Below are 26,036 nucleotides of genomic sequence, written 5' to 3'. Positions count from 1 at the left end.
ATCACTGATGACATCACTGATGACATCATCCATGTGATCATCTGATGCACCTCCTCACACCCTAATATAACCTTTGATACACCTACTCCAAAATACAAAATACTATTTTCGAAACCATAGACACACCAATACCACTTACTACATATCTACTCACTGGTTCTTAGGACTCAATCATTCAATCAATCATGCCATTTGTATAGCGCACTACTCACCCGGGAGGGTCTCAAGGCGCTTGGGGGGGAGGGGTATGCTACTGCTCGAACAGCCATGTCTTGAGTTGTTTCTTGAAGGCGAGATGGTCTTATGTCAGCCGAAGGTGGATGGGGAGGGAGTTCCAAGTCTTGGCAGCCAGGTAAGAGAAGGATCTTCCTCCGGCGGTGGCTCTTCGGATGCGTGGTACGGCTGCAAGGGCGAGGCTGGTGGACCGTAGCTGGCGGGTGGGCGTGTAGAAGGTCAGGCGGTCGTTGAGGTACTTGGGGCCCAGGTCGTGGAGAGACTTGTGTGCGTGGGTGAGGAGCCGGAACGTGATCCTCTTGTTGACGGGGAGCCAGTGCAGGTTCCTCAGGTGGCTGGAGATGTGGCTGCGTCGGGGGACATCCAGGATGAGTCGGGCGGAGGCGTTCTGGATGCGCTGGAGTCTTTTCTGTAGCTTGGCTGTGGTTCCGGCGTAGAGGGCGTTTCCGTAGTCCAGTCGGCTGGTGACGAGTGCCTGGGTGACAGTCTTCCTGGTCTCGGTCGGGATCCAGCGGAAGATCTTGCGAAGCATACGCAGGGTGTTGAAGCACGATGAGGAGACGGCGTTGACTTGTCTGGTCATCGAGAGGGAGGGGTCCAGGATGAAGCCCAGGTTGCGTGCGTGGTCGGTTGCCTTGGGTACGGTGCTCAGGGCTAGGGGCCACCAGGAGTGGTCCTAAGCGGAGGGCAAAGATCCCAGGATGAGGACTTCCATCTTGTCCGAGTTCAGTTTCAGGCGGCTGTCCTTCATCCACTCGGCAACATCTTTCATCCCTTCGTGTAGGCAGGTTCTGGCGGTGTCGGGGTCTCTGGTGAGGGAGAGGATCAGCTGGGTGTCGTCGGCGTAAGAGATGATGTTGAGGTTGTGCTGGCGTGCGATGGCTGCGAGAGGGTTTCTGTAGATGTTGAAGAGGGTGGGGCTGAGTGAAGATCCTTGCGGGACGCCGCAGATGACTTCGGTGGCCTCGGAGCGAAACGGGGGGAGGCGGACTCTTTGTGTTCTTCCGGCGAGGAACGAGATGATCCACTCCAGTACCTTCTCTTGGATACCGATGTTGCTGAGGCGCTGGACTAGGGTGCGGTGGCAGACCGTGTCGAACGCAGCGGAGAGGTCCAGGAGGATGAGGGCCACTGTTTCCCCCTTGTCGAGTAGGGTCCGGATGTCGTCGGTGGCTGCGATTAGGGCGGTCTCGGTGCTGTGGTTGGCTGTGAAGCCGGACTGCGAGGGGTCGAGGGATCCGTTCGTCTCGAGGAAGGCAGTCAGCTGTCTGTTGACGATCTTCTCGATGAATTTAGCAGGAAAAGGGAGGAGCGAGATGGGGCGGAAGTTTTTGAGATCGGTGGGGTCCGCTGTAGGTTTCTTCAGGAGGGCGCTGAGTTGGGGTGCGATGGTGGAGTCGGCCTTGTTGAAGACGTAGTGTGGGCAGGGGTCGGTCGGTGATCCGGAGTGGATGGTGTTCATCATGCGGGCTGTGTCTTCGGTGGTCACCGTGGTCCAGGTGCGAAGGGTGGCGGTGGGGGGGCGTTGGTTCGACGGTTGGGTGCGTGGGTGGGGCGCCGAAGCTGTTGTGGATGTCGGCGATCTTGCGGTGGAAGAACGAGGCGAGAGAGTCGCAGAGGTCTTGTGACGGAGTGATGTCGCTGGGGTTGGAGAACTCCTTGACGATAGTGAAGAGCTCTTTGCTGTCGTGGGCGTTGTTGTCCAGTCGTTCCTTCAGGGATTTCTTCTTTCTTCTTGGTGGTGCGGATGAGCTGGTGGTGCTTGCGGGTAGCGTGTTTGAGGGCGGTCATGTTGTCGGTGGTCCGGTCGAGGAGCCAGGCTTTCTCGAGGGTGCGGCAGGTCTGCTTGGAGTCCTTGAGGTCGTCGGTGAACCAGGATGCCTTCTTGCTTCTGGGTCTGCTGGGAGGGTTCTTTAGTGGCGCACGGTCGTCGGCGCAGGCGGTCAGCCACTGTGTGAAGTTGCGGGCTGCTTCGTTGGGGTCCGTTGTGTTGGCGGGTGGGCTCCGGCAGAGGGAGGTGGTGAGCTGGTCTGCGGTGATCTTGCTCCAATTCCTGTGAGGTACCTGTTGCGGGTGGTGGTGGGTCGTGGATCTTTTGAAGCTGAAGTGGACGCAGCTGTGGTCGGTCCATTGGAGTCCGGTGGCGTGTCTGAAGGTGATGTACTTGCTGGAAGAGAAGACGGGATCAAGCGTGTGGCCGGCGTAGTGGGTGGGGGTGTTGACCAGTTGCTTGAGTCCGAGGTTGGCGAGGTTTTCCAGCAGGGCGGTGGTGTTGCGGTCCTTGTTGTTCTCCAGGTGGCAGTTGAGGTCCCCGAGGAGGATGTAGTCGGTGGAGGGGAGGGCGTGCGGCTGATGAAGTCTGTGATGTCTTCGCTGAATTGTGTGCATGGTCCCGGGGGTCTGTAGATGAGGGTGCCTCTGAGGGTCGTCTTAGGGTCGTTGTGAATCTGGAAGTGGAGATGTTCGGCTGCGGCAAAGGAGTCGTTGGCGTCGGTCGTGATGCGGATGGTGTTCCTGTGGACGATGGCGATGCCACCTCCGGTCTGGTTGATGCGGTCCCTCCTGATGATCTTGTACCCGTCCGGGATGGCGATGGCGATGTCGGGTGCAGAGGAGGCGTTCAGCCAGGTTTCCGTGAGGAAGGCGACGTCCGGTGATGTAGCGTCGAGGAGGTTCCAGAGTTCCACGGCGTGTCTGTGGACGGAACGGGTGTTGATCAGGATGCACTTGAGGTGGTTGCTGCTGGTGTTTGTCTTGGCGGGTGCGGGGCAGGTTCGGAGGCAGGTGAACTTGCAGGTACAGCAGGTGAAGAGCCCGTGGGTGCGTCTCGGGATGGCTTGGCAGCAGGCGTGGGTCCGACCGGCATTGAGTGCGTTGAGAGTGGCGGCGTCGTAGGTCAGTCGGGTCGTCTTGCCTCGGCGGGGAGGGCCAGGGATCCTGGCGCTAGGCGCGGGCCAGGCGCTGCACCTTCGGCGCTCCTGCTGCACGCGTCCGCTGCACGGTCGCTCTGGGGGCGTCATAAGTAAGGTGCCGGGAGGGAGGAGCAGCTGGGTGGTGGGAGCGGGGCGGCGAATGGAATCACAGGGGGGCGGGCCGCAGGGAGGCAGCGGCGGGAAATTCCAAGAAGCAGCGGGCAGCGGGAAATTCCCAGGAGCAGCAGGAAATTCCCAGGAGCAGCGGGCAGCGAGCGAAGGAATCTGCAGGCAGGAGGCGGCAAGGCAGGCAGGAGCGGCAGCAGTGAGTGGGGCGACCAAGCCCTGTGGAGGGCTGAGCGGTCACTACACACACATCTACTCATTCACCCATACAATCACTCATACATGCAGTCACACATTGATACAACACTATCATATACACTCATACACCTACACAGACACTCACACACCAGCACTCATCCAGAGGTACTCACACACATGCAAAGTATCAATCACACTTCCATTTACTGACCTATACTGTTATACACACAGCAGATCACTTATTCGAACAGAAACAAACGAATACAAACGTATACTTACTCTCTTATACAATCACAGATACAAGCACACACTCATCTATCCAGCCACTCTCTCAATCACTGATTCTCACATATAGTCGTTTATATGCTCCAAACTCACATTCACTGCCTTTTACATATGTAGTCACTTGGACATGTACATCAACATCTCCTTCGAGACTGCGACCTTCCCGGAGAGCTGGAATCGAGATCAATAGCATACTAAAATAAACAAGGCGGATCCGAGGGACCTCAAGAAATTCCGGCCCATCTCCCTGCTCTCGTTCCCCGTGAAGGTCATCGAGAAGACCGTCAACAGACAGCGGACCCGCTACCTCGAAGAGAACAACATCCTGGACCCATCCCAGTCCGGGTTTCGCAGCAACCACAGCACCGAGACTGCCCTACTGGACAACGGCGAAACCACTGCCCTCCTCCTCCTGGACCTATCTGACATCATCCAGTGACTGTGTGTATCTGTAAAGTTTAAATATGTATTATCTATATGCCAAGGTTTATTGAAGAATGAGTGAGTGTATAAGTGTCTGGATGGAGGGTTTAGTAGGTGCATGACTGTCACTGTCACTGTCAAAGCAATGTTTATTTAGACCTTAGTCTTTAAACAGAATAAAACCTTCACAGTTTGTACATTCTCAACGTTAAGAAAGTTAATACGTGTTCAATGAGTGGTGCAAAATTAGATGCTCATACTCGGAATAACAACACATTATAAAATTATGTAGTAAAATATTCTTTAAAATATCTGGTGGAAAGTTAAAATTATTTAAAATCACTACACATTTCAGTTAATTTTCCCACTGCAATCGCTATGTCAAGATTTGGCATTTCTGTTAGTAGTTCTACTGCTTTAATCCATTTCCTTATACCATATTTTGAAAATATCGGGTGGAGATAACGTTTACGCTGCTCTAATAGTATTACACAATCTAGCAGAATGTGCAATATATCTCCTTTAGTACCCAAACTACATTTACAATAGCCATCACAGTGTAACATTTTTCTTTTTAGTTCTTCGTTTACTAGCCAGGGGATTATTCCTATTCTCAAAAGTCTTAAAATATCCTGTCTATACCAATAGTTAGGTAAAACATCCAGGTAAGGGAACCAATGTTCTTTTCGCCACGACTCCCTCATTTGTTGCACCGATTTTTTGTTCTCTAGGTATACCATATCTGCTCTTCTTGTGGCTTCTTGGCCGTATTTTGTGAGCTCACTTTTAGAGAATTCTACCTGAAGGAAATAATGGGATATTTTCACCGTTATATTTTCACAGACCTGTGATATTTGTTCCTTGCATCTTTAGCCCATTTAAGGCTACTTAGTAGCATCTCTTTCTCACACCATTGTGACACCTTCTGGCATATATCTATATCCAACCGCTTCCAAAATCTAATTAGAATCATTTGTGCCTGTATGCTCCAAGCGGTTGTATCTATCTCTGTTCTTATCGCTTGTATCATCGATGAGGGTGGTTAATGTCAGCAGAGTTTTCAGACACTTTCTTTCCTCTAAGTCCCAACCTTGTTTCCCACTAAGGTAAAGGACCTCTGCTCCATATAGTATCTGCAGGGGGATCATTGCGCTAAAGGCCTTCAACAACGGCTGTGTGACATATCTCCATGATCTCGATTGAATTTCTTCAAACCACAGATCGATGTGAGGGCCTTAGCTTTCTAGGCTTCTAGGTGGGTATGACATTTAAACGTCCTATCGAACCACACCCCCAGGTGACGATATTCCTTCACCATTTCCAACTTCAGCTCTCCTAACGCCCAGCTGAAGCTAGTCTCTTTTTTTCCGAAACATCAAATCTTAGTTTTTTTCATATTTACAGTTAAAAATGTTGCATTACAATAATCTCTAAAAACATTTAATTTCCTTTGTAGGCCAATTTCGGTCTGATCCAAAATCACCAAATCATCTGCATACAGCAGGCAGGAAATGTTCTTACCATCCATTCTCGGGCTTGCACTTCTTTCAACCTCAAGAGTTGCCGGTAGGTCAGCCAAAAATATAGCAAAGAGCAGGGGGGCTAGCACACAGCCCTGCCTGAGCCCATTCACAATTGCTATATTTGGAGTTAGTGACCCCTCTGCATCCCTAATTACTTGGGCCTAATTACCGCTGTGTAACTTTTTTATTATCCTCAGCAAACCCGCAGGGGTCTTTTTATTTTCTAGGGTTACCCAGAGGCAGTTCCAATCAAATGAGTCGAACGCAGCTCAAAAGTCAACAAAACAGCAGCACAGCTTACCATTTTGTTTCAATGACTTGCGTGTAGCGGCCCACAGGGCAAAGCAATGGTAGACCGTGGAATGGCCTTCCTTGAAGCTCCCCTGTTTAGTTGGTACTATTGCAAACTCCTCTACCCAGTTTTTTAATCTATTCAAAATTATTTTTGAAAAAACGTTTACCCCTATATCTAGCAGGTTAATTAACCAATAGTTTTGTGGTACATTATTTTTGTGTACTGGCATTATTACTGCTCCCTTCCAATTCTTAGGTATTTTCCCTCCTTCTAGGATTACCAGAAACATCTGAGATAAGAATTTCACCCACCACTTCATCTCTGATTTTATTATTATTGCTGGGAGATTGTCTGGGCCTGCGGCTCGTGTTAGCTTTAAATTAGCTATTGTATTTTTTACATTCAATTCTGTAAAGTCTTGCTTTAGATCTTCTACTGACCCTTGCCATGGTTCTGGCCCTCCTTCTACTAAATCTCTCCGTGGGCTGTATATTTCCTTCAAATACTTCTCCCAGACTGCATCATCTATCACACAATTCATTGCCCCGACTGGGTGGTCTGCTGCTGTTTTTACTAGTTTCCAGAATTGTCTTTAATTCTTCGATTCGATAGTTTGCAACAGATTTTCCCAGCATTTTTGTTCTTTTGGCATTTGCGAGTAACTTTTTATATTCTCTTTTCAGTTTTTCCAGGTGTCTTTGTCTCTTCTGATCATATTTCTTTCTAATCGTTCTAGTTTCTTTCCTGATTTCTCTTTTTTCTTCTGACAATCTGCAGAGAACCATTTCGGTTGTCTTGCTGGAATTGTATGTTCGTTTATTTTAATACGATTCGAAGACATTGCACCACTTGTTCTATTTTTCCCTCAAACCATTCCAGATTTTGGGCCTCTATTTCCCCCAAAGGTATCTTCTGTTGGAGTCTTCCTAGTTTTTCTATGTACTCTTCTGATAGTCTAGTGGTCACTCTTTTTGGTTACTCGACTTGTTGTGCAATAACTTTATCACACGGTTTCGGCCTTCCCCCCTGAATCGTCAACTGCAAGGGGTTATGAACACTCTCCTCTACCTGGAGTATCCTAAATTTACTTATAAGAGGGAAATTCCAAGCAAACATAAATATATAATCTATCGGGCAGTTTTGTGTGCCTTTTTTGAATGCTTTCTTTGCTGGGCAATCTGATTCTAATCTACCATTCAAGCAGAACATACCCTTCATCCCAAGGTTGTTTCCCAGCATTTCATCCTGTCTTTGGGGTTCACAGTCTGGGATGGTTGCCTCCTTTATCTCGTATGCGTCCAGTATATCCCTATACCAGAGGTCTACTTTGGGCTCAGTTTATAGTTGAAGTATCCCATTATGAAAAACATATCCGTCAAATACTTTCCGCATAGAGTATCTATATCGTCTTTAAAATTCTCAAGCTCACTTTCATACTCACTATTATCCCATTGCATTTATAATAATTACATTTTCATACTTTTTATCTAAAACCTGAAAGGACAATCTACATACCAAAAGCCATTTACATTTCACATTTAACAGAATCACGTTCTTTGCTATTTTTGTTGACACTAAGGTCATAATCCCCCCCCGCCGGGCGTCCGAACCTCTGTTTCCTAGCCGGACGGTGGAGCTGGAGGAAGCCATCAAATGTTGGGGTTTCGTCACATAGCCAAGTTTCTTGCACACACATAATTCCCATATTCTTTCCTAGTTCCTGTTTTGCTCTATTACCCAGGCCGTTTACATTCCAGGATAAGAAGTTAAAGCTATGCGACTCCCCCTCTTCCTATTCTACCTCACTTAAACCTTCATCTTCCTCCATGCCTTCTTTATAACACTGGGAGGGACCTGCAGGGCTGCTTCTTTGACTCCAATTGTCCCGTGAATTATCAGTTACTGAATTATTCACTACTATATTTAGCATACCTCGCCTCTCTTAATTTTTCTCCATAAGCCTCACCTGTCTCTTCCTAAGGCCTGCATGACATTTTCGGAAATCTTTACCTGATTGCACCTGTTTTTCCAGATCTTTCTCTGCAATTAGCCGTATCCCGTCCTGTTCTATCTCAGCTTCCGCTTTCCAAATTGCCAATTTTACCTAGTCTGAGTAGACAAGGACTCTTGAGATTTCCTCTCCATACGAATTTTCTACGACGCCCACTTGTCTCAGATCTTTTGTACCTATTCCTCTCAGACTTAGGCATTTTGAGAATGAGAATAGAATTTGGGACCTATTTAAGGGTTGAATCTTCCATGATTTCTTCCCCTTTTTTCCTGGCTCAAAATACATCTATTTAATGGGAAACATCCTTTACAATGCAACTTTTACCACGCAGTGCTTTTACATCGCAACTAACTTTTACAACGCAAACCATTACAACGCATTGCACTGGGGGGCGCTCTAGGATAGGAAATGGGTTTAATTTACTATCCAACACCTTCCCTAGTGTCCACGGGGACTGGAGTTGGAATAGTAAATTAAACTATTCACTATACAGCACCCAAAAGCGCTATGCGTTGTAATGGTATGCGTTGTAAAAACTGTGATGTAAAAGCATGCGATGTAAAAGCATGCATTGTAATGTCATACATCCCTATTTAATACTTCCTATCTCAGTGCCGGCCATCTGGTCTATTACCCCTAGCTGTCTGTTATCTTTCCATCTAACGTTCCCCTGGTGGCTTTTTACTCCTGTTTTACCAGGTTGCGGGGCTACTTTATCTATAGTGCTATTCTTCTGAGCAAATATATAATGTCCCGCATTTATTAATTTTATTAAGGATTTATTTCTGATTGCTTTTTGCTTCATCTCTTGCTAAACTTTTTCTTTACTTGGTTCTTTGAAGCCTCCCTCATGCCCTCTGGTCTTGCTGGCTTATCAGGTACCTGTGTAAATGCAGGGCTTGGCTTAATCTCTGCCTCTTTTTACGGCTGTTTTTCTCTTATTTCTGCCTTAGATTCCCTCTTTCTGCCTATCCCTCTTCTGTGTTGTCTACTGGTATACCTAGAACTATAGCTCAAGTTTTCTCCTATTCTTCTTATCAGCATCGGGCGTTTTGAAATATATACTGTATGAGGGGTTTCTACTATTGCTACACTCCGTTTTTGTGCTATACTCCCTTTCTGTTCTATAGGCTATGGGTCTTCTATTGGTCTCATCATATATGGCAGCTGTCCTCTAATTCCTTGCAGCTCCTCCTCAATCTTTTTTAAGTATGTTTTTTGCGTTTTCAAGACCCCATTGTTTAACATTGTAACTTCCAGTATCCCCTGGAGAGTTTTCTGAAGCATCAGCAATAGGTCCATCGTTGAAGAGGAGGGAGTAGCAGAGATATCTAAGTCATGTTCGCAGTTCCTCTCTGGATCGTTGTAATTCAATTGACCATTATGCTGATGTATTTAATTCCTTACCCCAATCATTTCTCGACCTTTCCGTAATATTTCCCATTTTACCTGAGGTCTCTAGTGCCTGTGTGTGTTGTGAGAATAATTTGGGGGATGAAGACAAACGCGGCGCTACCAGCAGTTCATTTTGATCTGCGATCGACTGATTTAAGAGGAATGATGCCTCAAATAATTCTTCAACAATTTCTACTGAGCCATTCCCATTCTCCTGAGGTACTTCTGTTTCCAAGGGTCTCCTAGGTGAGTCCATTCTTTTGTAGTATTTACCTACAAAGTATTTTACAGATTTAGAGGCTGCCAGACATTCTTTACTTTCTAGCGCTCTTGCTTTTATTTTCCTCTTTTGAGGTGCCACTTTCACATTTGCCATGGGGCTAGCCTGGCTCTCCTGGCTTTCTTCTAGGGTTCTTGATTCTCTAGAGAGTTCTCTTCTCCCGGGGCTGAGCTCCGTATGCGCTTTACAACTTCTTTGCTTCCTTTTTGGCGCCATAGCTCTCTATCCGGAAATATAATGAGTGTATTCTTATTTTACAAGCTTTAGTATTCCAAATTACCCCGCTTTAACTAGCCCCCTGAGCAATTTAGTTTAACAACTCTTATTTACTTTAAGGGGGCGTTAAGGTACTGTGGTCCCGCATACACTTACCTCTGTTGTGCCTTTAACCTGCCTTGACCACCTGTTTGCGTTGATCTCAGTACTTTATGTCTTGAAAATAGCCCCCTTATTTCCTTTCTTCTGCGGGGGGGTTACCAGGGTCAGGCACCAAGCTTTTTCACAGTCTTTAGGTGCTCTGACCTCCCCAGGCTATGATTGCACCATGCTCCTTTCCCCTTTCTCCTTTCTCCAGCTCCTATTTTTTCTGGGGCTTTGGCTGGGCTTATCGGCGGCTTCTGCTGCTTCAGCGGTCTTCTACAGTCTTTTTCGCGGTGCCCTGGTTCACCCACTCTTGGCCCAGCCTAGAATTGCTCTCTTGGCTCTATTAATCCTGGAACATTTAGGGGCACAGATTCATGCGAAGCAGCACGACAAGCTGCTTGCGTTCTGTGTGCCACCGCGACTCGGAGTGGGCGGGGCTCTTCTGACGTTGCACGCTCACGGCAGGCAGGCAGAGCAAAAGGCAGGCAGACCTGCAAGCGGCAGGCGGATCGGCAACAACAGAGTGTCCCCATAGTCAGTAGGGGCCACCTAGTAGCTGTGTGCATGACTGACTGTATAAGTGAGTGATTAAATATGTCTTACTGAATGTATGGGTTAGTGACTAAACTGTGTGAATGTCTGTATCAGTCTGTCTGTTGTTGTGTAAGCTGCTGCATGGGTTGGTCAGTAGCTACATGAGTGTCAATATGGGTTTTTGATTGGTTGCCTGAGTGTTTATATGGGATACTGAGTGTGTGTGTGGGTGGGAGGTGTGTGACTCTGTGCATAGATGGATGAGTGGTTGATTTACTGGGTATATGGGTTCAAGAGTGCATGTGGAAACAGCTGTATGGGTGGGTGATAGTGTGTATGGGTGTGTTGGTGAGTAAATGGATGTTTCAGTGGTAAATGTCTAAGTAACTACATATATAAAAGGCAGTGTATGTGAGAGTTGGAGTATATAAATTACTATATGTGAGAGTCTGTGATTGTAAGAAGGGCTGTACGGATGAGTGTGTACTTCTATTAGTAAATGTATAAGAGAGTAAGTATGTGTTATATTTGGGGGTCTCTAGTTGGCACAGGTAGGTACTTGTGACGAATAGGGATCCCTTCCTCTAGTCAGGGTAAGGGGGTACACTCCTAAAATAACCCCTGCTCACTCCCTTGGTAGCTTGGCACGAGCAGACAGGACCATCTCAGAGGCAGTGTGTAAAGCATTTGTGACCACATACAGTAATCAAGTGACAACACTACCGATGGATACCACACAAGGTTTTATATCAAAAATAAGTATACTTTACATAGAGTTACATCAAAAAGACAATAAATGACAAAAATACACAATACTATTACTTTAAGATGGTAGTTTTAGCTTAGTTCAGTTCAATTCTTAAGATGGGACACTTTGCGTCAATGTACCTTAGGTTGCGTTGCGCTTCCACTACAAGCCATGTCGCAGTGAAGGAAATGCAGCAAAGTTCAGGTGCAAAGAATTAAAGATGTGAAGATCTTCCAGATGCGGCACGCTTCTCCGGGGATGGGCTAAGTTCTCGGTTCGATGCGTGGACTGCAGCGGCGACACCCTTATTCCGCGATGCGACGGCAGCAGCTCCAGCGGTTACACTCTTCTCCCACGATGAGTGAAGCTTCCCTATAATGCGACAAATACAGCGGCGACATCTTCGATGCGACAGCAGCAGCTCCGACAGCGGGCGCATCTCGGGGATGCGAGGTGCTCTTCTTCGATGCGGTGCAGTGCGACAGTTCCAGTGGCGACACCCTCCTTTGGAGTTGCGACGGCAGGCACAGTGACGCCGACATGCTATGACCTCGTTGCGGGAATATTCTCTCGATGAGGTGCAGTGCGACAGTTCAGCAGCAACATCCTCCTTCGGAGTTGCGATGGCAGGCACAGCGACGGCGACACGCTTTGTTCTTGTTGAGTCGCGCTTCCAGCTCCTTGCGACATGCAGTTTCTCAGAAGGCCAAAATCAGCAGCAGGCACTTCCACAAAAACTCTGGGGAGCTGGGGGTTGAAGTCTGTTGTCCCTGAGACTTCTGCAGGAGGCAAGATATTTTCCAAGCCCTTGGTGATCCTTCACAATTTGAAAGCAAAGTACACAAAGTTCCTTCCTCCTTCCTTTGGCAGTAAGGCAACCACTGCAGCCCAATCCCCCAAGCAGCACTTCAGCTTGGGAATAGTCTCTCCTCAGTTTCTTCAGGTTCATCTCCTCAGTAAAGGTTTCTTCTTGTAGTCCAAAAGTGATCTAAATTCTTGGGATCAGGTTTCCACTACTTATGCCCCAAAATCCTTTGTTCTCTGAGGGGAGAGGGGCCTTTGCCCAGTCCAAACCAGTTCCTGAGCACTCTGTTTACAAGACTTCTCCTTTCCATTCACAGTGCAGGGAAGAAACATCAGACGCCCCACAGGAGGTGGAGCCAGCATTGTGGAAGGCAAGTACAGTCCTGGAGCACTTTGTTGACAGGACTTCCTTCTCTTCTTTCAGTGTGCAGGGCAGAGACATCAGCTGCTCCCCAGGAGGTGGAGCCAGCATTGTGGAAGGCAGGCAGGCACAGCCCTATTCAAGGTGCAGGTGAACTCCTCCCTCCCATCTAGATGTAGATCTCTCTATTCACCACTGGGCTGTCTCTTGGAACCCCCCAGCCATGTCACTCACAGAAACCAGACTAAGGAATACACAACCTAGCAGAGCCAAAGTGGTATTTTCAAACACAGAATGTTAAAAACAACTTCACTAAAAGATGTATTTTATCATTCTGAGTTCAGGCACACTAAACTCGAATTTCTACCATGTTCTCTGAGTCAGTTAGGATTATAAGATGTAATAATTCTAACAGCTCATTCTGGCCTATGGAGAACAGGTAGCCTTGCAATAGAGAAAAACGAAAATGGCTATAATTCACTATTAGGACATGCCAAACATATCAGGGCTTGTCCCACCTTATACTTACAATGCACCCTGCCCTATTTCTATTACACTGCAAATAGGGAAGTCACATCTCAATATATCACGTGATTTTCAGTAGGAACATAGTCGTCCTCCCCTTTATAAACGAAAACTGCCCGCGCTCCCGTTACACCGGCCAGCTGCATTATAGATGACGCCAGCGAAGGGATGAGCAAACCACCCACATGAGGTAACATTTTTGTTCCACCTTAGAGAGGTTGCGCCTGGCGTTTCTTATTCGTGTAGATTATTGCGGTAAATGTGGAAGGAAAACGCAGTTTTTACTAGCACTCATATCAAACCACAAGCCAGCTTGCTTAGCCCAATATATTTTAGCTAGCGTGCTACTAATAGTCAGTCTCTCTAAACGAATTCCCGTAGCATGGAACCGTGGAATGGCTTCACGTTTCAGAGCACTATATTTTAGCCGCCAACACGGCCCTAAAGCTCGATGTATTAACATGCTCTGCATAGCTAGTCTCTGTAGTAAGTTTATTACTTCTTTGAATGCGGTCCTCGCTTTCACGGCAGACCGCATTATATGCAATACATTAATACTGACTCTGTTGTGATGCAGCCTTATTCGGCATGAATGTTAATTTAGGGAGTTATTAGTTCACTCCTTTGTTTAAACACCAGTACTAACACGAGTTTAAACTTCTATATAAACATTAGGTACATTTTACATGGGTGATACTATTGTACATCAATGCATAAGAAGGTATTTCCGGGCTATATTAATAACAATTTGACTGTCTAGAGAGAATATCGTCTCTGTGTACGGCACTAAGATACCAACTCATTCCATCACAAAAGGTTTTTTCTATGCTTATGATTCCAATGGGAACTCATTCTCACTTGGATATGTGTAAATGACATACACTTAACCAGATAGTTTTATTTGCTGTCCCTTTGTTTGCCCTTTAGTGATCACTCGCTCTGGGTGGAAACTACAGCTACTAAAAGATAGAAATACACTTCAATTATATCAATCAACTGTATCTTTCTCTCTCAGAGACAGACCAATTTCAAAAGGTGAGATCACAGTGAGGACTATCTCGTGTTTTTCTAACGGAAACTGGTTTTAGTTTATGTTGATGTTCTAAATATATTCATAATTTTTTTTAAACTGTAGAATCTTCTTATCAGAACAGAGAGAAGGAGAAAAGAGACGAGTTTTCTGTCCCTTTACTGTGACACAGGACTAGATATTGCAGCTTTGGGGAAAGCAGATAAAGACCCCCATTTTTTCTGGCCTGGACCCTTATACGGTTGCAGGTATCCAAGCCAACAGATTTAAACTGTAGTATTCTGAACTAAAGGCTCATAATACCATTTAAAAATGTTCTCTTCAATTTACATTCTTACAGGAATTTTCCTAAAAAAATCGTGAACTTATTGCACCACCTGTATTAGTGCTGCTTTTACAGCATAAATAGGTGAGGATAATATATATATCTCCGCTACTTCTTGGGGGAAGCTCACTATAACATTAGGAATCCTTCCATCCTTTGGGGACTCTAAGGAGACATCATCCTCTATAGAAATCTACTTTCTACTTTTTATGCACATCTGACACAATTCTCTCGTTTATCTTTTTGAAAAATCAACTCAGAGAATCTTTTTTTATTTATATAATAAAGTTACTGAGACCACTCTTTTCTTCCGCTTGTTTTCTTTTCACGTTTTTCTTTTTCTTGTTTGAGCACTGTTCACGGTCACCACTAATAATAATTAACTAAATAAAAAGTATGAGTGACAAGGACTTAGAATCTACATATTTACCAATATTGTATTAAATACAGATGTGAAGACACCCCTACCTTCAAGTATACTGTATAGTTATTGGCCCTGATGAAGGTGGCATAATTTTATCTCTTGCACCAAAACGTACGTTGGCCACTTACAGACAACTGAAAATCCAACTGAAAAGGATTCCCAAAAAGAAAGATAGAAAACGAAAAACTTGGGGTTGATATCTATGTATAACATCTCAAATATATCCCCCTTTGGGGGTTTCTTTGTGTAACTAGGTTGGTTGTCTGTTTTTCTAGATCCTTTGTGTGTAGTATCTTAGAAATGGTATGTATGGTCAGTATGACTGGTGAGACTGATACGGATGAATGAATAAAGTTGCCTTCTTTTAACTTTATTTTTATCATGGAATGTTTAGGTGGGGTTGCTATTTGAAATTTTGTGTCTGTACAAATTGCTAAATTATTCTTTTCTATTCCATAGGAATGATACATGTGTATTTTTGTTTTTGTATATGTTTAAAAAAAACTCTTTTGAAAAATAACCAAAAAAATGGCTTTTTGAAATAAATGACAAACTAAGAGAAAGAAATGATAAATAAAGCCTTAATCATTGTTCTTTGTATATATTGAATTAGTTCTGCTGTGTCCTTGTAGAAAAATGTTTATCTTGAGTCATATCAATGTTGAAACTAGATAGGTCAGTCCAGAGGTTCTTCTATAGTGTATATTTCTCCCTCTCCCCCTTCTCTAGACCTAAAAGAAATGTATATTGGGGGTACCCTCAGCCATGATAAAGGGCATTTGGGGCGTGACAAGACCTTTGAAAGGCGTGTCACCCACTTTTATTGGCCTCAAATGCGCAGGAGTTCAGACACTCACTGCAGGACCTGTCAGACTTGCCAGGCAAGTGGAAAGAGTGTGAGGAAGCGGAAGGGTCCTCTCCAGCCATTCCCTGTGGTCAGTACCCCCTTTGAGCATGTGGGTATTGACATTGTGGGGCCACTGGACCCCAGGACAGCCATGGGCAACCGGTTTACCCTGGTCCTGATGGACCATGCCACCCGGCACCCGGCACCAGGAAGCCATCCCTCTAGCGACAGTGATGGCCCCCGTGGTGGGACGTGCACTGATGGGAATTTTCTCCAGAGTGGGATTTCCTCTAGAGGTGATGTTAACCAGGGTACCAAATTCATATCCAAGTATATGAAGTCCCTTTGGCAAGAGTGAGGTGTAACCTACAAGTTCACCACCCCTTGCCACCCCCAAGGACATGGGTTGGTTGAGAGATTCAACCAAACCCTGAAGGGCATGATAATGGGTCTTGAGGAACCCATGAGGCGTAAGTGGGACATCCTCTTACCATGCCTACTCTTTGCATACTGTGAGGTGCCACAGTAGTCTCTAGGGTTCAGCCCCTTTGAGCTTGTGTATGGCCACCCAGTAAGAGGACCTCTAAGTCTGGTCAAGAAAGGGTGGGAGCAATTTCCCAGGAAACCTCCCCAGCATGAATTTAGCTACATGCTGGCCTTTAGGAAGCAGACTAGGCATTTCAAAGAACTCGCAGAGGCAAATCTGAAAGCCAGCCAGGAGGAGATGAAGCGGTGGTATGACCAGAATGCCACTCTTGTTGAGCTTCAGCCTGGACAAAAGGTATGGGTCTTGTCCCCAGTGGAGCCTTGTGCGCTCCAGGATAAGTGGACCGGTCACTTTGAGGTTGTGGAGCGCTAGAGTCCTGTTACCTAGTTGGTGGACTTGCTGTCTCCCAGGAACCCCATGAGGGTCCTGCACGTCAACCGCCTGAAGCCCTACTTGGAGAGGTCCCAAGTGGGCATGCTCTTGGCAACAGATGCTGGGATGGGGGAGGAGACTGAGCCTCTTCCTGACCGCCTGTCAGCCAAGGAGCAAGATGGGTCAGTGAATGGTTTCATCCTCTCTTCCACCCTGACCCCTGAGCAACAGAAGGACTGCCTTCAGTTGCTGGGGCAGTTTTCTGATCTGTTTTCCCTGATTCCTGGTGTCACTGATTGGTGCGTTCATGAGGTGGACACTGGGGATAGTACACCTCTGAGGCACAGGACCTACAGGGTGACTGACAGGGTGAGAGCTTGCATCAAGGAGGAGGTCTCCAAGATGTTCGCCTTAGGGGTAAGTGAGTCCTCAAGCAGTCCTTGGGCCAGCCCAGTGGTCTTGGTCCCAAAGGCTGCAGCGCCGGGTGCCACACCCGAACTCCGGTTCTGTGTGGACTACAGGGAACTCAATGCGGTCACCAGGACTGAAGCCCACCCCATCCCCAGAGCTGATGAGCTCATAGACCGGCTAGGGTCTGCCAAGTACCTCAGCACGTTTGATTTAACGTCTGGGTACTGGCAGATCACCTTGACCGATGAGGCCAAAGAGAGGTCAGCATTTTCCACCCCAGATGGGCACTACCAGTTCCGTGTTATGCCCTTTGAGATGAAGAATGCCCCTGCCACCATCCAGAGGTTGGTCAACCAGGTGTTGGCTGGACTGGATTTGTTCAGTGCCGCCTACCTGGATGACATCGGCGTGTTCAGCTCCACGTGGGAGGAACACTTGTGCCACCTCTGGGAAGTGTTGATGGCGCTGCGGAGGTCAGGCCTCACGATCAAGGCGAGTAAGTGCCAGATCGGGCAGGGTTCCGTGGTGTGCTTGGGGCACCTGTTTGGGAGCGGCCAGGTGGCACCCCTTCAACCCAAGATAGAAACCATCCTGAATTGGGAGTCGCCCAAAATCCAAACAGAGGTGAGAGCCTTCGTAGGTCTCACCAGGTACTACAGGAGGTTTGTCAAGGGGTATGGCAACATTGTTACCCCCTTGACAGCGCTGACTTCTAAGAAGCAGCCCCAGAAAGTGATATGGACTGACACCTGTCAGACAGCCTTTGAGGCCTTGAAAGCTGCTATGCGCACGGTGCTCGTGCTCCTGGCTCCCAACTTTTCCAAAGAGTTTATCATTCAGACAGACGCTTCAGAGCATGGTGTTGGGGCCGTTCTTTCACAGATTAATGAGGAGGGCCTAGATCAACCTGTAGCCTTTATTAGCAGGAGGTTACTTCCATGGTTACAGAGATGGAGTGCTATTGAGCGTGAGGCATTTGCTGTGGTCTGGGCACTGAAGTAGCTAAGATCCTACCTGTTTGGGTCTCACTTCCGGGTTCATACAGACCACAGGCCCCTCAGATGGTTAATGCATATGAGGGGTGAAAATCCTTAGCTGTTGAGGTGGTCCATTTCCCTACAGGGGTTGGATTTCACGGTGGAACATCGCCCCGGTACAGATAACGCCAATGCTGATGGTCTGTCCTGCTTTTTTCTGCCTTAGTGATGAGAACTCCCTGGGGTAGGGTAGTTCTCCCCACATTTCAGCTGGAGGGGACACGTTTTAAACCTGGTACCATTGGCGTGGGTCTTCCTTCCAGTTTTTATTGTTGCCTCATGTGTTTTTGCTGGTGTTAGCTGCTCAGAGCACTGTGTCACTTCCAATCAGTGCCACAGTGCAAGTGCTCCCTACCTGAAAATGTATGCATTGATTAGATTCCATGTATGGCTTATTTTGTTTACTGTCAGACCCTAGTACAATGCACCAGGAGTGCCAGGGCTTGTAAATACAAATGCTGCTGGTGGGCTTGCAGCACTGGTTGTGCCACCCACAGACACAGCCCGGTTAAATGTGTCTAAGGTTTGCCATTGCAGAACCTGCTTGCAGTCTGGTACTGTCATGCTGGCTGCGCAAGTGCACCCACTTGCCAGTCCCTAAAACCTTCCCATACCTTCATATTAGTCACCCCTATGGTAGGCCCAAGGGCAGGGTGCATTGTAAGCATAAGGTAGGACAAGCCCTGATGTGTGTGGCATGTCCTAATAGTGAATTACAGCCAATTTCGGTTTTCACTATTGTAAGGCTACCTGTTCTCATAGGCCAGAATGGGCTGCTGGAATTATTACACTCTATAATCCTAGCAGACTCAGGGAATGTGGTAGAAAGTCAAGTTTAGTGTGCCTGAACTCAGAATAATAAAATACATCTTTTAGTAAAGTTTATTTTAATATCCTGTGTTTGCAAATACTACTTTTAGAAAGTTAGTATTTGCTTGCCTAACCATTTCAGACCACGTCTGCTAGGATGTGTATCTGTTGTCTGGTTTCTGTGAGTGCCAGGGCTGGGGAATTCCAGGAGACAGGCTGGGCTGCCAAGTGGTGAATAGAAAGATTACACCAGGATGGGTGGGAGGAGTGCACCTTGACTCTGAATAGGGCTGTGCTCTGCCACCACAATGCTGGCTCCACCCCCTTTGGAGCGTCTGATGTCTCTGCCCTGCACACTGAAAGAAGAGAGCAGCCTCATGTCAACAAAGTACTCCAGAACCGGACAGAACTAGGCAAAGGCCCCCTGGCCTCAGAGAACAAAAAAATGCCATATAAATATAGGAGCCCTGCTCCTAAGAAACTCGATCCTGCTTGAACCAAGAAGAGACCTCTGCCTGAGGGGAAGGAACCAGGAAAGCTGAAGGAGGAAGACTGTTCCTATCCTGGGGGTCTGGCCTGCAGAGGTTGCCCTGCTGCCCAAGGAGAGTAAGAAACTACAAAGACTTTTATTTGCTTCCAAAACTTGTACTTCAAAGATCTCCAAGGGCTTGCGTGTGAGCCTGCCCCCTGAACTGAGCCCCAGGACCATTGGGCTCTAAACCCCCTGAAGAAGAAGCTGCCGAGTGCACTGCCTTTCCCCGCGGCACTGACTGAGGAAAGCTGAGTGCGCCGTGAAAATTCATCACGCACTCTGAGGAGCCGTGCACCCTTGTCCCACCGAGCAACGTGACTTCTGCCCGCCGAGCCGCAGCTCGCAAAGTAAGGCCCAGCCCCGCTGGCCTGAGCACCGTGACTACTGGCGACCTGAGCCGTAGCTCGCAATGCAAGAAAGGACCCGTCCTGTCCAAGCGCCGTGGCTTTCTGGCCAAGAGCTGTAGCCCGCACTGCAAAGAAGGACTTCTCCTGGTGTCTGCTTTCCCCTGAGCCACGTCCTGTTGAGAGGCGCCCCGCTGCTGTTAGTGAACAGCTGCGGAGCGTACTGCGGCTGGGTACGTCTAGTACCTTTGGATTTGTACCGCCACTCGCATCACACTCAAACGCTTCCCCTCTCCAGGGTCGACTCATACGCTGTGAAGAAGAGCCTGTCCACACAACGCATCGCCCTCTCCATGTACGGGACTACTGAGCCTCGAGCTGTAGCTCGCACCATCAGAGAGAGCACCGCGACGTGGGACGTCTGGATCAGCACCGCACCGTCCACCTCGAACTCTTGAAGAACAAAGGTACTGTGTACGCTCCGAACTGTGCGACGCGCCCCTGACTAAAGGGTCCGCGAGATGCGTGAGACTCTAACAAGCATATCTTTTTCACCCGCACAAGAGCCCTATGCTTCGCACAGCCTTTAAACAAGCATTTCTAAAGAACCAAGTGTTGCTAAATAGTATGGTGGAACCGTCTTAAAGGTTATTGAAACTTGTGTTTAAGCTTACATAAAGAACCCTATATTTTTACATAAATCTAGACTGGTGTTCATTTGTAGTGTGTCATTTAATCGCTGTATTTTGTCACAAATGCTTAGCCATAAAACGCTCTGAGGATTAGCCTTGACTGCACGCGCCACGTAACGTAGAGGGTGAGCAGGGGTTATTTTGCGGAATAAGTCCCTTTCCCTGACTGGAAGAGAGGGTCCCTGGTTGTCACAAGTAATTGCCTATGCCAACCAGGGTCCCCCAATTCTAACATAAACCAAATCAGTCAATCATGGAATCACTCATCAATACATTAATTTGCAGTAGGGAGCACTTGTACTGTGGCACTGGACAGCAGCGGCACAGTGCCCAAATCATCTAACACCAGCAAAAACACATGAGGCAACAGCAAAAATGGAAGTTAGACCCACGCCAATGGTGCCAGGTCTAACAGTATGCATTTGCTTCTGTTTGAATAAGTGACGTGGTGTGTGTTTAACTCTATAGGTCAGTAAATGGAAGTGTGATTGATTCTTTGCATGACTCTACTAGGTGTGTGAGTAACTCTGGATGAGTGGTAGTGTGTGAGTGTTTGTATAGGTGTATGAGTGCTTATGATAGTGTTGTATTGATGAGTGACTGCATGTATGAGTTAAATTTATGGGCGAATGAATGGATGTGTGTGTAGACCGAGGAATCAATGAGTGCATATGTAGTAACTAGTATTGGTGTGTCAATTGTTGTGAAAATGGTAGTCTTTATTTTACGTCGGTGTATCAAAGGTTACATTAGTGTTAGGAGATGCATCAGATTTTCACGTGGATGATGTCATCAGTGATATCATCAGTGATGTCATTTGAGAAGTCATCAGTGATGTCATCAGAGTTGTCACTGACCATGTCATGAATGATGTAATATGTGACGTCATCAGCAGTGCATTGCGGGAGCGCGAGTTATGGTTAAGTGAACTAACTATAACTGGGGAATTTCTATGGTTTGTACAAGTGAGTAACATATCCAACTAACTATAACTTCCCTGAAACCTATGGTTTTTTCAGTGAATTTCTAAGGTTTTTTAAATGCTAATTTCTAACTATAACGCGCCTGAAACCTATTTTTTTTTCAGTGAATTTCAATGGTTTTTTAAATGCTAATTTCGAACTATAACATTTCTATTAACTCCCCTTAAATCCTGAAGGTCCCTAATGGCCAAGTAGCCCACCAGTAACCTCCAGCAAGCGCCACAGAGCTGTGTTGCAGAGAGGTGTTCCTAGGCCACGCCCCTTTTTACAACACATGCAAACGCAGCTTCCGGCACACTGCTGCTTGGACAATGAAGTCCACTTGTGTCCTGAGGTCCTCCGGACACAAGAGGACCTCATCGCCCCACCAGCAGTGCATCAAAAGCCGCGTTTGTGGAGTGGTATAAAAAGGGGTGTGGGCTTGGACAACCTCTGTGCAACCCAGCTCTGTGGCACTTACTGGAGGTACCTGGTGGGCTAGTTGGTCCCCAGGGACCCTCAGGATTCAAGGGAACTTAATCACCCAATTTACAACAAGCCAAGGGGTGTGTTTGCACACTTGTCATATCAGGCTCTGCCCCCTCTTTGCACCAATGTGCAAACGTGCCCCCTGGCACGTTGTAAGTTGGGGGATTAAGTCCACTTGAATCTTGAGGGTCCCTGGAGGCCAACTAGCCCACCAGTTACATCTAGTAAGCGCCACAGAGCTGCATTGCAGAGAGATGTAAAAAGGGGCGTGGCCTCGGACCCCCTCACTGCAACGCAGCTCTGTGGTGCATATTGGAGGTACCTGGTGGGCTAGTTCGCCCCCAGGGACCCTCAGAATTCAAGTGGAATTAATTCCCCAACAAACAACACGCCAGGGGGGGCGCGTTTTCAGAGGGGTGGGGAAAAGGGACGTGGCCTCCGGCGAGATGCTAGCTTTTTTTTAAATTAATTTTTTTACAAGGGGGCCTTTTTAAAAAAAAATTGGGGCCCTGGGGACCCCATCCCCCGGGGCCTGATCCCTTTTTCTAAAAAAATTCATGAGTGAAGGTGCTCGAGCCATATAATGAAAATACAGACTGTGATTTGCTATGAACATAAAATGGTATAACCTCTCCTGGCCACTCTATAAAAGATACTTAGAATGAACTAAGCCAGAGGTGCTCATGTTATCACTCTTGCGAAGATGAAAGGGTGAGTGGACCTGCCCGTTTCGGATCTGTGGCCAAGCAGTGAAACACAGATATAAGCAGGAGTCCTCTGAGTGATCTCAGAAGGCTATAGTGAGCTCGTGCTGCGGGAGGACCCAGCCCATCGCGGCCTGTTACCTGCTGAGTTTACATGAAATCTGCCCTGATGCGCTGCCTGACAGCCAGGCCAAGTGACCCAACACGAGGAAAGGCCGTTTGACAGACTGGCCTGGGTGGGAATGGCCCCATCTGGTGCCAGGACTCCTGCACTGCCTGATAAAGAGAGCAGGGTTAACTACAGCCCCACCCAGGCATGGCCCCTCCTGCACTGCCTGGACATGTGCAGCTATTGCCATTGAGACACGGACACCGGTTCAGAGCTCAGCCGTGGCACCTGCCATCTCTTGCCATCCTGCAAAGGTCATCTACCGAGAGATAGCGCAGGATGAGCAGGTCACAGCCCAGGGACAGGGCTGGGTGGAGAGGAAGAGGGCGAGGAAGGCAGGGGGCGGGTGTAGAAGGAAGGGGAGTTGGTGAGAGGAACGGACGGAAGACTTTTGGAGACAAGAGGGAGGGAGCGGAAGAACCCTAGAGATGAGGAATGGAGTGTGAATAGAAGTGACCAGAAAAGAAGCTTTAATGGAGAGAGGCTGGCAGCGTGATGGGTGAGCGGAAGGAAGGAGAAGAGAGAGAGGTAGAGAAGTGGAACAGAATTGTCAATGACGGGGGATTTTTATAATAGGGGAGGGTTGACTTCAGGATTTGTGAGTGGCAAAATTAGAAGAGAAGGAGCAAATCAAATCAGAGAGGGTCTGGCAGAATGGAAGAGCGGAAGGGGGAGGGGTGGAGTAAGACATAAAGGGGGCACACAAGAAAAAGGAGGGAGGGATGGTAAAATGGGAGTGGAAGGCAGCAAAATGGAGAAAGACAGAGCAGGAAGGACAATAATGGCGGGAAATGGTAAGATAAACAAAAGGATAAGAATTTGTTAACAAAGAGAGAAAAAGCAGAGAAGCGAGGGAGGAAGGGTGAATAACAAATGTATAGTGATGTAATTTAACAGTTTCAGATGCAATTGGTGGTTTTATTTTTATACGAGGATGGCACGAAGGTCCTCGTCAGATTGATTCATTCCGATACTGAGCAGCGACAGGCACATTATCCCGCTCTTGCATACAAATGGCCCAGATTAGCATGGCATTGTAGCAGTGGCCTGTGGCTAGGGCAGCAGTTCTATCAAGCTGCCACAAGGTGTCACTGTTGCTTGACCCACCATCTTGCATTTTCGCAGTCATTCCAAGTTATTCCCTGGTCTCCTACCACAGTTGCAGGATCTGAGTTACAAGAGTGCATGGGTAGGTGAACAAGAACAATGAGCGAGCTCCACCAGTCCTTCCTCTCCTGCCCCAGTCAGCTGGTACGGCCGCCGCCTGCCCCCGAGCACAAGTGTGAAAGGCTCTGCAGCAGGCAAGCAACAGTGAATGACACCTTAGCAGACTCGAGGACTCACCGGAACTATTGTAACTCTGTATGTATTTCTCAGAAACACGCTGCTGGCAAACTGCTAAAGCTATCTCTAGCCTAGAATTGAGAAATACAGACCTCTTTGAGTGACTCTAGTCCATAAGAATTGTAGATGCCAGAAGCACTTCTGGGAGTAGAAAGGGTACCTCAATCCACTCATACTAATGCACTTTACATATTATAACGTGCAGCTGTTAAGATACCCCAAACAGGTAAAGCCCCCAGAAACACCATCAATCACGACACACAAGCTTAATGACCTATTATTATTTGCACAATACCCCCGGGACCTGGCCCACCCAGGGGCCTCATTTCAAGGCAGCATGGGAGACAGCGCTTCATTTTTTAAAATAATTAGGGTGGGATTTGCGACCGCAGCGCGAATTCTGGCAAAATTATTTTTAAAAAGTGCTTTTTTTTGGGCCCTGCGGGTGCTTGTGGGAACTCCTGAGCAGGCCTAGGGGGTCAGGGTGTTTCTACCCTGACCCCTTTTCTTGTTTTTCCTATTTATTTTACCTTTTTTCTAGTGACTCAGTTACCGAGTCACAAGATGGCTGCCAATACTTCTTGGTTTGGAGTGTTGGCAGCCAATCACAGTGAAGCTCGTGCTCTGGAAGATTTGCGAACCCACCACGCCCATAGATATCAAAACTTTTATTTTTTTTAATTTCCCAGCAACTACTGAACGCATTTACACCATTTAAAAAAAAGGTCGCTTTCAGAACCAAGCTCTACCTTTTTGCAAAATTTGGTGTAATTCCGTTCAGCAGTTCTGGCTGTAGCCTTGGCTAAAGTTTCCTATGGAAATAAACATAGAGAAAATACTTTTTGGGACCTGCCTTTTTCCTCAGCCCCCGCTTGACGAATCACCCCCAAACTTTCAGGATAGGAGCTAACCTGGATGGACCATTTTTAGGAGAATTTCGCAAACATTTGTCAAACGACGCCAAAGTTATTAGCAAATCAAAAATCGCATTTCCTATGGAAACTAGGTTCTAACTATAATTACCTACTGGAGACCACCAGTAGGTTATATATATATATATATATATATATATATATTCACTGAAAAAACCATAGGTTATAGACCATATATAGTTAGGAATTAGCATTTAAAAAACCTTATTTTACTCACACAAAACCATTGAAATTCCATATATAGTTAGTTGCACTAACTATATATCGCGCACCCGCAATCCACTGCTGATCATGTCACATATTACATCATTCATGACATGGTCAGTGACATCACTGATGACATCACTGATGACATCTCAAATGACATCACTGATGACATCACTGATGACAACATCCAGTGACTGTATGTTTCTGTAAAGTTAAAATATGTCTTACATATTGAAGAATGAGTGGATGTATAAGTGTCTGGATGAAGGATTTAGTAGGTGCGTGACTGACTGTATGAGTGAGTGATTAAATGTGTCTCACTAAATGCATGGGTTAGTGACTAAACTGTCTTAATTTGTGCATCATTATGTCTGTTGTGATGTAAACTGCTGCATGTGTTGATCATTAGCTATACGAGAGGCTATATGTGTTATTAATTGGTTGCCCAAGTATTTCTATGGGAGATTGAGTTTGTGTGGGGGTGGCTGGAAGGTGTGTGACTCTATGCATAGATGTGTGAGCAGTTTATTCACTAGGTGTATGAGTTCAAGAGTGCATGTGGAAACAGCTACATGGGCAGTTGACTGTGCATGAGTGTATTGATGAGTGAATGGATATCTCAATGCTACATGTCATAGTAAGTACATATGTAAAACACAGTACATGTGAGAGTTGGCATATATAAATAACTGTGCATGAGAGCCACTGAATGAGTGAGTGGTTGTATCGATCATTGTGAACTTGTATCAGGGATTGTATAAGAGAGTAAATATGTGTTAGTATATGTTTCAATAAGTAAGGTGTGTTTAAGTGTATAGTTGAAGAAATGGAGGTGAGATTGTTTCTTTGCATGACTGACTGGGTGTGTGAGTAACTCCATGGATGAGTGGCAGTGTGTGAG

This window comes from Lissotriton helveticus, chromosome 6 (assembly GCF_964261635.1).
Source record: "Lissotriton helveticus chromosome 6, aLisHel1.1, whole genome shotgun sequence".
NCBI lineage: Eukaryota > Metazoa > Chordata > Amphibia > Caudata > Salamandridae > Lissotriton > Lissotriton helveticus.
The sequence above is the reverse complement of the archived record's forward strand: the minus strand, read 5'-3'. Positions refer to the sequence as shown.